The sequence below is a fragment of the Octopus bimaculoides genome, chromosome Z, assembly GCF_046866305.1.
Source record: "Octopus bimaculoides isolate indiv1 chromosome Z, ASM4686630v1, whole genome shotgun sequence".
NCBI lineage: Eukaryota > Metazoa > Mollusca > Cephalopoda > Octopoda > Octopodidae > Octopus > Octopus bimaculoides.
The window spans coordinates 50,436,962-50,450,609 of NC_142944.1; the positions used below are offsets into that span (position 1 = coordinate 50,436,962).

The 13,648-nt window shown below is 35.1% G+C and overlaps 1 protein-coding gene across 2 annotated transcripts in view; it reads right to left on the reverse strand.

Moving 5' to 3' along the window:
• Nucleotides 1-13,648, reverse strand: part of LOC106877642 (adenylate cyclase type 9) — a 246,426-nt gene that overhangs the window by 44,128 nt on the left and 188,650 nt on the right. The window lies entirely within an intron of this gene.

The window sequence follows — 13,648 nt, forward strand, 5'->3', positions numbered from 1 at the left end:
AAATGGAGTGAGAGGACCCAATTGTTTAACATGGTGGATTTTTCTGAGTTAATAACGTTGTAATAGATTAGTTGTGCTTTCATTACATCAGTTTCACCACTGTGGATTATTCAAATGACATTTGGAGGTCATTTTTTTAAAAAATGGGTGAACCTTTCACCATGTAAGCAGAAATCACAGAAAAGGTAACCTGTGCAATCTATCACTTTATAATAAAAAAAAAACAGAAGTTATGTCCCTTATTGATTAGTTCACCATTTTTGAAGATGATGTACACAAGCAAATGACATTTAAAAAAAAAAACTGGTGAAACTGTGCATTAATGGAAGAATAACAAACCTATTATATTAACTTGTGTGTGCATATGTATGTGTATAGAAGTGTTATTGGAAATGTGAAGCTAACAGTCAATGGTAGCCACCTTACTGATTTGGTTTATAAATATGCTTCACATTATCAACACATATGATTGTGATTCAATGTTTTGTATTTCTGTATCAGGACAGCTTTGTAATTCTTGTCTCAGACAACTACACCAACGTCTTCATGAAAAGTTTAGCCAAACTACAACTCAAATCCATGAAATGCTTTGTCAAGCTTTTGATAAAACCATTTTGGTTTGAACATAGGTTTTGGAATGGCATGAGCATTTCAAGACTGGCTAAATGTCACTTCAAGAGAATGAGTATTCAGAGCAGCCTATCACAAACAAAAAAGCTATAAAAATGTAGAAAAAAAAATTGGTAACTCAGCCATGAAGAAATATATATTATTCAATCTTATACATATGTATATGTGCACTTAGATGTATATAAAAATACATACATACATATACAACAAGCACACATTCATGCACATATACATCAATTTAAGTCTGTGAGTGTATACATGTATTTATACATATAGTTTTCATTACAACTGAAACTAAGAGTTTGTCTCATGATTTGAATTTCATGCCACAACAATCTTCAGCCAAAATTAGTAAGACTCAACATTGGTGTGTGTGTGTGCGCACGCATGCATGCACACACACACACACACACACACACACACACACACACACAAAATCCTTCTTTCATTAATGCAAGTGGGTAGTTCATGTATTCTGTTCACTCGGTTGTTGCAGGCTTACAGGTCTACTCTATGTAAGCTCCAATAACCTGATGACTTTCTAAAAGTATATCCAAGACCATGCTTTTTCAGCTGTTATTCATCGGCTAGTCCTTATTTTCCTAAGGGCTGCAATGTCAAAAATGATGCTCACCGTTTACTTAGAAATGAGTACTACCCAGTGTTGTTAACCAAAGGTATTTTGACCTGTCAAGAGTCCAAATCTTCCAAGATATAAACCACAAGTTTTTTTTCATCCAATAACTGTGTCATTCCATCATTAGAAGCTCTGAGGTGTCACAACTTTTAATCCCTTGCCATAAGGTGATTGCAAAGAAACTTGGAGACAGAAGAAATCTTGGAGATGCCTGTCAGATATTTTGGCTCAATGGTAAAGAGTCTAAAAAGATTAGTAGAAGGAAAATCTTACTGTCATAGTTGGTAAATGACTCATTTCCTCAAATTCCTCCAGACTTTGGACCTTGCTACTGTTGGCACAAACAGCAAGACATGTTAACATTTGCCCAACATGTTTCCTCAAGTCACTCTTAACTGAATCAGTAAGCAGATGATCCTTTGATTAACGAACCTTCAATTATGAGGCATTATGGGCAATTAACATTTTCACTGGCAGAGAACATAAAGTCATGCATGAACAAACACTCATAAAGTAGGAATTTGTCATACTGGTACATGGATAGATGGTGGGATATACTACTACTACTACTACTACTACTACTACTACTACTACTACTACCATCAAGTTCATCACTTATCATAGGAAGTAGACATTGATGAGGAAGTCCAACACTGGATAAAATATGCCAGTGCATCTGACAGTCATCAGAGATGTTTATATGATCATAATTTGAGTAACAAATAAAAGATACATAAGAAAAGTAGTGATTACACTTCTCTATATGGCTCAGAAATACAGACAAATTATGAGCAACATCTCCATAAATTAGAGATATACCGTTCTATGTATTTTTGCATGTTTGCACCAATTTTAATAAGATTTGATTCTATATAGGTAAAAATTTTACATATTTATAACACTTATAATTTTAATAAATAAACGCTACTCTATAATCTGTTTTGCGTTCATCTACCTTTCATAAGCTTAAATTACTTCAAAAGAGGATAATGATGATGATGATGATGATGATGATAATAAAGTAAAATGTGGCATGTTCTATCAAAATATTTTTTATCTAGCTTTACTGAATATTACAGTTTCATACTTTCTATCTGTGATTTATGTCGCCATAACATTCACAGTATTCCTCATATATCTATCTAGATTTATATATATTTTTCATCATATAATTCATTTCATTCAATCATGCTTGTGAATTTATCTTTCTTCTCTCCTACTTTTTCAAAAAAGCTGTTCAGTTTTTTTTTCTGTCCAATGGGATGCTTAAGTATTTGAATCTTTTATAATATTCTTAGTCAGTTTTATTATATAAAGTGGCAGTGTTGTTCAATTTATCTCTTACCTGGGGATTGAAAATATGAAACAAGTAGACATAATTTGTGAAGTTTTAGCTTCAAAATGAATAAATGTTAAGTGTGAGTGTAATATATCTATCTAGGTGCAGGAGTGGCTGTGTGGTAAGTAGCTTGCTTACCAACCACATGGTTTTGGGTTCAGCCCCACTGTGTGGCACCTTGGGCAAGCGTCACTATAGCCTTGGGCTGACCAAAGCCTTGTGAGTGGATTTGGTAGATGGAAACTGAAAGAAGCCTATTGTATATATATGTATATGTATATTTGTGTGTGTGTTTGTGTGCCTGTGTTTGTACCCCCAACGTCGCTTGACAGCCGATGCTGATGTGTTTACGTCCCCATAACTTAGCGGTTCGGCAAAAGAGAGCGATAGAATAAGTGCTAGGCTTACAAAGAATAAGTCCTGGGGTCAATTTGCTCGACTAAAGGCGGTGCTCCAGCATGGCCACAGTCAACAAGTAAATGAGTAAAAAGATATATATATATATATATACACATACACACTCACATACCCAAACATGTCCATACACACACACACACACATACTCTGGCCTATGAATAATTTTTTATCTCCTGTTGATTTTTCATTTTTTTATTTAATTAGGTATACTTTCTCTTCTATTGGATTAAATACAACAATGAAAAACATTGGGGGTAAAATACCAAACAATATTCACACAAGCACATCACTGGCTGCTTCCAATGTTGAATGTCCCCTCATGAAAGCAAATTTCTTTTTGTTGTTATTAATCATTGAGCAGTAAGTAACAAGCCAAGAGTTGGGATTGAAGAAAGGTATCGTCAAATGAAGACGTGGTCTACAAGACCACAGCAAGTATCCAAGAGGGCAAAGAGGACAATTAAGAAAGCTCATTCATTTGCACTATGAATTTAATATTGGTAGTTCGGTTAAATGAATAGATAGTATATTTATTGTTGAAACATTTATATCAAGGTTGGACACTGACGCAATTGATCAATTCAATGGATAGAAAGAAAGACGCCAAATTTATTGGTGGTTGATAATATTTAGACAAGAGTAGAGATGTTAACATCTATATACAAAAGAGAACATTTGTACAATATGACTATGGGTGAGCTCTATCACCACTTTTGGACTGCCTTGATAACATATATTTTCAGATATATTATTTTGACTGATATTTTCTGTATCTAAATAAGTTGACACAATGGAAATGATTGTTGGTATTGTATGGTGGAATTACCAATTAAAGATGTGATTTTCTCCATTCTTGTGTTTTTTTACAGACACACACACACACACCTATGTCTGTCCCTTTCTGTCTCTAATCTCTCATCAACTGGTACAAAGCACCCCCACCCACCTCACTATTACTCCCTTCTTCCAGCTGAAGGAGGTTTTTGACTTGCAAGTTACCTGGTGACTCTTTTGGTGCTGGTGCCACATGAAAAGCATCCAGTACACTCAGTCAAGTGGTTGGCATTAGAAAGGGCATCTAGCTGTAGAAACCATGCCATAACTGACAATGGATTCTGGTATGACTCTTGGCCATACCAGCTCTTGTCAAACTGCCAGCATCGAGACCAATTTTGTGTGAGCATAGGGCATGCTGGCAAAATACCATTCCTCTAAATGAAGACCTTGCATGTCATTGTGGTTTTGTGGTGTGGGACAAGGTAGGCCTTGCCATCCACTCAAGAAAACACATAGTGAATGATCCAAAAGCACTCAAGCAAACTGAGTCCTCAACTTGTTCCATTTGACAAAAGGTTTGCAAGGCATGAGCAGGCCTCAAGGGACACATGCATTTCCATAGAATATGATTACCATTTTATTTTACTGACCTTTATTTGTTGTTCATGGCAAGAGAATCCCTCATATGGGTATATTACATGAGAGAGGAGTGCTTAATACAGTATTAAATTTCATATATACATAATACATTGATGTATTATGTTTATTTGTGTGTGTGTGTGTGTGTGTGTGTGTGTGTTGTGTTTGCATATACAACTTCCCACTAATTTTGTGCTGTGGACAAGTACAGAAAATTTCTCATGCACAAATTTTGTCTTCTTTGTAAAGTATGTCAATTTCATTATCATCATCATTTAGCATCCATTTTCCATGCTAGCATGGGTAAGACAGTTTGACTGGAACTGGTAAACCAGCGAGCTGCATTGGACTCCAGTCTGTTTTGGTTTAGTTTCTACCGCTGGATGCCCCTCCTAATACCAACTACTCTATAGAGAGTACTGGGTGCCTTTTGCTTGTCACCAGCACAGGTGTCTCTTCATGTGTCACTAACACGGGTGCTTTTCATGTGTCACCAGCACTGATGCCTCTTCATGTACACTAGCACGGGTACTTCTTCACGTGCCACCAGCACAGGCACTTCTCCATGAGCCATTTCTTCATGTGTCACTAGCACTAGCCACAACTACAATTTCATTTAGCTTGTGGATTCAACCACTCACTAAATAGGGAATGACAAAATTATTATCAGGCAAAGATACTGGAGTGGAGAGTTTATAAAAAATATCCAGAACACTTGAAGACAGTGCACAGAATTGATACAGTTCAATGACTAAAACCATTAAGAGTATAAAAGTTGGAAGTCTGCATGCTTTCTTTACAATGTGGATGCGTTTTTATTAAAAGCATGACTGTGAGTAAGAAGTCTCCTTCCTAAGAACATGGTTCCAGGTTAAGTCCTGTTGTGTGGCACCTTGGGCAATTTTCTTCTATTATAGCCTTGGGCTAACCAAAGCCTCTTCCTTTCTCTCCCTCACTTTACAGGTGAGAAAACCATGTATTCACATTGTCAGCAAACACCTGCTCATCTCCCCCTACCATAGTTTCTCAGTCCTCCGGTCTATATGCTGCTCCGTTGGCAACTTTACCAGTGGTGGTACCACATAAAAAGCACCTACATTCTGTTAAGTGGTTGGCTTTAGGAAGGGCATCCAGCCGTAGAAACGATGCCAAAACAGGAGTCGAACATGGCAGGGCCCTCTAGCTTATCTGTTCTTGTCAAACCATCCAAACCATGCCAGTATGAGGATAGGTATGTTAAATGAAGATGATGATGATAATGATAGTGTGTGTGTGTGTGTGGCTGTCCCTCAATACTACTTGACAACCTGGGTCGATGTGTTTACATCCCCATAACTTAGTGGTTTGGCAAAAGAGGCTGGTAGAAAAAGTACCTAGCTTCAAAACGAAAAAAGAAGTATTGAAGTTGATTCATTCAACTAAAATTCTTCAAGGTGCCCTAATGACTGAAACAAGTAAAAGATAAAGGATAACCATGATGACAATTTGGTAAGACACATGTATTCATGTATAGTGATGTGGATGTTAACACATTAAAGTTGTAAACCAAGACGTTACAAGTAAAATTATTCCCACAATGATGAGAGAAAGAATCTTTATGTATGATTCTGGTCAAAAGAAGAAGAAAATGCAGGAGAAACAATCAAAGAATTTGAATCTTTTAGATTTTCTGTTACCATATCTGGTAAAAGCACGACTGTGTAGTAAGAAGTCTCCTTCCTAAGAACATGGTTCCAGGTTAAGTCCTGCTGTGTGGCAGCTTGGGCATGTGTCTTTTACTATAGCCTCGGGCTGACCAAAGCCTTGTGAATGGATCTGGTAGACGGAAACTGAAAGAATTCCATCGTATATATGCATATGTATATATATATATGTGTGTATATGTTTGCGTGTCTGTGTTTGTCCCCCCAACATCGCTTGACAACCGATGCTGGTGTGTTTACGTCCCCGTAACTTAGCGGTTCGGCAAAAAGAGACCGATAGAATCAGTACTAGGCTTCCAAAGAATAAGTCCTGGGGGCGATTTGCTCGACTAAAGGCGGTGCTCCAGCATGGCCACAGTCAAATGACTGAAACAAGTAGAAGAGTAAAAAAGTATATCTCTGCTAAAATATGCTACCTTTGTTTCACTTAGTTTTATAAAATAACTCATTACTATGCTGGTGTTTGGAAAATATATCAACATGAAATTTTGATGGAAACACTTTAATTTAGATAATTTTAAAACGGGAAGTTAATATCATAGTATCAGGTGGGTTGGTATCAAAAGTGAGGGAGTAAGCCTGATCTTTGGCAGTGAAATGACAGTCCTGCACATGTTTTGACCTTATTAGACCTCCTCAAAGAAGTATAATGTATAGAGAAGAATATAGAATTTTTATGCATGAACATGGTGCTATAACTCAAAAGAATGGCAAAAAAAGTGGTGCTATAACTAAAAAAAAAAAAATGGCTAAGATGAACTATCAAGGAACTCTTGTTGCATGAAACATAGGTGCAAATATAACCGATAAGGCAAGAAATTTTAATAGCCATAAAAGTCATGCATAAAATACTTTCATAAATAATGAATAACTACATTTTTGGATTTAAGTTATCTTAAAACTTATGATAGCATGTATAACACAGTATTATGCATGTTATTGTACATGTATCATCGTATATAACATGGTAATATTCAGTATAACATGCAATGTTTCACAAATGTAACAAGAGTAGATAACCCTAAAATCCCAAATATTAGTTTTTAAGGTTTCATTTTCATATAAAAGATATTAAAATATAATTTTTTAAAAAAATCTTTAAAAATAATTTTTATTACATTATGTTTTTTGTTAATAAAAGTGGGTTTGAAAAAATGTTTTTTAGCCTCATACAATGTGTTATATGAACCTGTAAAATTAATCTTGATTTTAGTGGGGAAAAAGTGCGTACACTACATGGAGTTTTGCAGTAATTGAAGTAACTGACAACGCCAATACCAGCGTGTGAAGCCCAGTGTCTGTATAATGCAGCTAAAATAATTCAACTTGGCTTTCTAGATAAGTTGACATTTTAGATTTACAAGGCATTTATTAACTTATATTTTTTTTCTCTTCCTGGTCAATAATCCATTATATCTAGCAATTTTCTTTATAGAAAAAAATAATAAAAAAGAAAGAAGCTTATTGATTTAAAAGAAAAACAAAATTGGATTACTGTTTCAACATTTCAAGTATCAAACTATTAAACTCACATCCTGCTTCAGATGACCAGTTCCTAACTCTGGGAAAATATGTATTACGTCTATGAAATGAGATGAAGGAGTTTGTGGCTTTGAAAATCCATAGGATTTTCTTTTGAAAAAAAAAAAAAAAAAAAAATTCCACTAATTAACTAATAAAGCATTTGTTACAACAATTAAGTATTTATAAATTTTTGTGAGTAATTGAGAAAAAATATTTTTCAAGGTAATTTTCATAAGAATGTTTTTTTAAAAAAACAGAAAATTTAAATACATAAATAACCCACTTTTTTTCTTTCACATTCAAGATTCATATCCAAGTTGCTAAGTTACTAAGTGAATATACTATACTCTTTATTGGATAAATTACTATTACTATTTATAATGTTACTAACGCAGTGAGTTAGCAGAATCATTAGCAAGCTGGACAAAATGTTTCATGGTCCTACTTCTCCAAAATTTAAGTCTTGTATCTATATCAGAAAAGATTAAGGTGGCAAGCTTATAGAATTGTTAGAGTTCTGGACAAAATGCCAAGCAGTATTTCTTCCAATTCATTACATTCTGAATTGAAATTCTACTGAGGTTGACTTTGCTTCTCATCTTTTGTGGCTGATAAAATAACTGTCAGTTGAGCACTGGAGTGACTGTAAATGACTACCACTCTCTTGCTGGCCTTGCACTAAAATTTGAAATTATTTCCAAATTGCCAAGACTTCTAGCAATTTGCTGTGCAGAAGCCACATCAAGCTAAGTTACATTGAGTTTGTGGCCAGTGCCAGTGACAAGTAAAAGGAACCAATGCTGGTGACACTTAAAAAGCACCTGTGCCAGTGACATGTAAAAGGTACCCAGTGATATGTAAAAAGTACCCAGTACACTCTGCAGAGTGAGTGGCATTAGGAAAAACATGAAGCCATAGAAACCAAGCCAAATAAAACTGGAGTGTGGTACAGCCCTCCAGCTTACCAGTCCCAGTCAAACCATCTAAGTGATGACAGAATGGAAAATGGACATTAAATTATGATGATGATGATTATTATAATAATTTATTACTATTGTTTTGCATTTGCCATAGTTTATACAAACTGCACCCAAATGTCAACTGGAGACATCAGTAGACAAGAAGTTTTTGCATCTAAGGATGCAAATAGGTAAGATGCCATGATATTGAAAAGACTGACACCTGAGTGTTATATATATTATGTGTGTATGTGTATCACCCAAACACCACTTGACAACTAGTGCTGGTGTGTTTAGGTCTCTGTAACTTAGCGGCTCAGCAAAAAAGTGATAAAATAAGTACTTGGGTTGATTCATTTGACTAAAATTCTTCAAGGTAGTGCCCAAGAATGACTGCAGTCTAATAGATCTGACTAGCTCCTGTGCCAGTGGCACATAAAAAGCACCCACTACACTCTCAGAGTGGTTGGCATTAGGAAGAGCATCCAGCTGTAGAAACCTTGCCAGATCAGATTGGAGCCTGGTGCCACCTACTGGCTTGCCAGTCCTCAATCAAACTGTCCAACCCTTGTCAGCATGGAAAGCAGACGTTAAATGATGGTGATGATATATATATATGCATATATATATGTATGCCACAAGAGTAAACAAGTGAGGCAGAGACAGGCAGAAACAATGAAAATGCCCCTTGCATTTGAATACTATGCAAATATTCTTTTAAAAGACTTTTCTTTTAATTTTTCCAAAATTTAATTATTTTCCATACTTACAGTTGAAAAAGTCTCATTGACTGAAACCGGTACCGAAATGTTTTTTATAAAATTATTTTAGCATTTTCTACCTTGACTTTTTTTTCCATATATATCAACTCGTGTGTTCCTTTTCAACTTTCTACATATATATATATATATATCACACACACACACATATATATTACATACACACACCTTTATCACTGTATTTACATGGAGAGTAATATACTTGAGGTACTCATAACTATGATTTTTTTCCAATTCACTTATTTTGAGGAGCTAGGAATTTAATCTACACATTTGTTTTCCCCTTTTGATATCATTCCAAGTCTCTAATATTAATAAGTGACATCGTCTTACTATTGTTTATATTTTGAGTTCAAATGCTGCTATGGTTGACTCTGCCTTTCAGGGTTGATAAAATAAGTACCAGTTGAGCACAAAGGAAGGGGAAGGTATAAATGTAACTGTTTCAGCCTCTGCGCCTATAGTACGAAGGATTATTATTATTATTATTATTATTATTATTATTATTATTTTGTGCTTTGGTTTAAAGCCAAATGTCCTTCATAATGGTATGCTAACCACTTAATTGTAAACTAAGAACAGAACCAGTTTTGTTAGTCGTACAACAGAAGCATGTATAGCAGTGTCTTGTTCCAGTTGCATAACTCAATGGTATTAGTTTGAAAAACATGATGTTATCAGTGGTGCAGCACAACTAACTTCCCATATATTTTGTTTTGTTTATAAACATATTACAAATATTAGTTGTCCAATAAATTTTCGTCAGTTAGAAAACACACAGGCATTCATATGTTGGGTAATTGAGTGGGTACATTATTTACACAGTATTATAAATTTAGTCTCATAACAGCTGAATCATAATATTAGACAGTTTCATGTTAAAGAACCTCTCAAGTGTGGAAAGGTAAATTAGCAGTCATCAGACATGGCAGAGTTGTACAATAGTACATCAGGAAATTACTGGTTTCGTACATACATGTGTGTGTGTGTGTGTGTGTGTGTGTGTGTGTGTGTGTAAATATGTCACAAGCTCACCATAATAATAACAATGATGAGCTAAAATATTAAAGTTTCTAATTTATTGATGTACTGTTACTAAATCTAAAACTTTCATCTTCCTTGTAGGTCATCATCCTTTTCATGTAATGTCCACTTTTCCAAGCTTGCATGGGTCAGATGAAATTTGTTGAGGCAGATTTTCTAAGGCTGGATGCTCTGTGTTGCCAACCCTCATTTATTTCTAAACAAGGTAATACATCCCTATGGCCAGGTGTTTTTTTTCTTTTTTTAATTTCCTGTAAGATTGGAAATGAACAATGTTGCTTGGTGATGGTGGTGCTCATTTACGACATATCAAGACAAGGTCACACACACACACACATTTACGCAAAGATCACTGAGGCACCTTCCATGTTTATATATGATAATCAGTAAGATGACTCGTTATATGCATTTTCTCATATTTTCTGCTTTAAAGAAATCATGCAAAATTGTACTGTAGCATAGATTTGGGGAAAATTTAAATGCAAAATAAAATTTAGATTTAAAAAGCCATTCATATGAATGTTATATTTTTAGTAAACAGAACACAAATAACACTTAGTCTTATTTAACAATTCTAATGTGTAGTTATCTAAAAATATGAGGTGGCCTTTGCTTAATGAAAATAAACAATGTTGTTTATTTTGTAAGAGTTTATTTAAAATAAACTGGCTTATTAAAGTTAATGACTGTTTTTGTAGATCAAACAAATTTTATTATTTGTTATTTTTCAATATTTATTCACATTAAAATTAGCTGTTTTGAAATTTGAATAACTTGACAGAATCTGTATTTGTCCATGAATAAAATGGTCAGAGACAAATGTTAGTAAATTTATCACATTTTGATTGTTGTTTAGGACCCAGAATGGCTCCAGTTGAGCAGATCTTTGAGCAAAACCATTCCAGTTAAGATGATTGCTCAATTCTTTTCCCTGGGCACACTTTCTTTAGAACTACATTATTCTTCATTATACATCCTTCTTTTCTCTGATGGTTTGATGGGAGCTGAAGGAATTTTAATTGCTACTATTAATAGGTCAATCAACTACATAGTCGTTCTCTCATTAGCATGACCAAATTTGAATTTTCAGCATAAATCAATAAATTCTGTTTAAATACAATTTGAATTAATAAAAGAAGTATAAGCAACTCTATGTTAAAAAAAAAAACTAAAATGTAATTAACATGTGGTATCAGTGATGATGCAGCACTGTCCCAGATGTGGAAGCAGTACTCCATTGTGGGCCTTATTGAGCCTTGTATGTGCTAGCAACTGTTAGGGGCTGAAGTATAACCTGGCCTTCTGATATGATAGGTTCAAGGGAGGGTTCTAGTATTTCGGGATGTTGAAGAATTGAATTGATGGTATTGTGATCAAGGTCAGCATTGGAGTTCAAAACAGACTTGAAATGTTCTTTCCATCGAGAAAGGACATTAGTTTTATCAGTAAACAGTGTCTGGCCATTAGATGACAGAATCAGTAAGAAACCAGGTTCCACTTTTGCATTTCCTATAGACACACAATTTTGTGGATGAATTTTTGTCATCTAGCCATAATTTATAACATTTGTGCATATTAATTATACGGGTTTGAACAGTTTGATTATTTTCATCAAACCAGTCTTGGTGTTTTCAAAGGAGCAGACAAAGAACATCAACAGATGATTGATAGGTGGCTTCCTTTAGCTATTTCCAGGATGATTTTATATCCTCATTTATTGCCACCATACCAAAAAAAAGAGTGAAAAATGGCTGACAATTCTGCTTGCTTTTCACATTAGTTTAAAGATGGAGTGTTAACATGTTTTGCAATCTTGTTGGTAATCTGTTTTTTAGGAGCAATCTTGAACAATAGTTTGCTACACAACAGAGCATGAGATAAAAGTGCTGTGATAGGAACTTGTGTCATGGAAGTCAAGGACATGGTGGTGTTTTGTAATGACAAAGTCAAGCATGAGTCAGTCTTTAGAGCGTGGGTATGTCCATGTTGATTTATGTCCTTTAGGGTGCTGGTAAAGTGTACTTGTGATTGAGAGGTTGAATTCAGTGTAGAATGAGAGAAGACGTAATCCATTTGAATTCATTTTTTCAAATGCAAGGGAATCAATGACATCAGGTCAAGTTCCACTATCATTCCTAATCCAAGCATTAAAATCGGCCATAATCACAAGCTTGTCGCTAAACTGGACATTTGAAACCACTGAACTTAATTGCTCATAGAAAATATTCTTTTCTTCTTCAGAACCTAACATGGTAGCAGCATAGCAGCTAATGAGGGTGAGTGATTTGTTTTCATGAGAATGAGCATCATAATTCAATCAGAGATTCTTACTGGCAAAGAAGAAAGAGTTTTTGCTAGATTTTGCTGACTGATAAGGAACAGTAACACTCTTGCCAATGTAGAAAAATGTGTATCCACCACCTATCTCTTTGAATTGCAAGGACTCAGCTATATGTGTTTCACTAAGAGTACAAGGGTCTATGTTGTATTTTTGTAGCACAAGAGCAATCTGAGCAGTTTTCTTCTTTAATGATGATTCATTATCTTGGAGAGTCCACACATTCCAAGATCCAAAATTCAAGCTTGCATTCTGTGTTTGATTGCATTGCTGGATACCTAGACAGTGGCAGAAGACTACCAAGGATTAAAAAAAACAGGCAAGTACTGTTTAGGGTTCCTTTTATCACCCCCTCCTTGACTAAAAAAAAGCAGTGCTATATCTAAAAAAACTTGCTCTGTCATCATTGAAGGACATGAACTAAATCATTACCCAAGATTTTGATGCAAGAATGGTCATCACCCAACAATTGCTGACTGTATTGAGCTCCAGTCAGAAACTTCACCTGTCCCCATTATGTTTACTCCCTCACCAGTGGACTTATGAAAATGGCAGAACAGTAAAGCACAGGCAATAAAAACTAAGCCAAAAAGCTACCCACTCAAATACTTGCTTCACGTTGTGAAGGCTTATGTAGGACCATCCACACTTTTTTGATGTGTTGATAACAAGGAGATGGTGCAAATGTTTGCCACAAAAGCCTTGAACAACACACCTCAGGCTTCAAGTTCAGAGTTGATCCATCTCCTGGGCTGGTTATCTATACAAGGCTAAGGGTCCAGTCTACCCTATGAGACCACAGTAAACTGATAGTAACAACCCAATTCAGGGGACTGTCAAGCCATCATGGTCATGGTTTTAT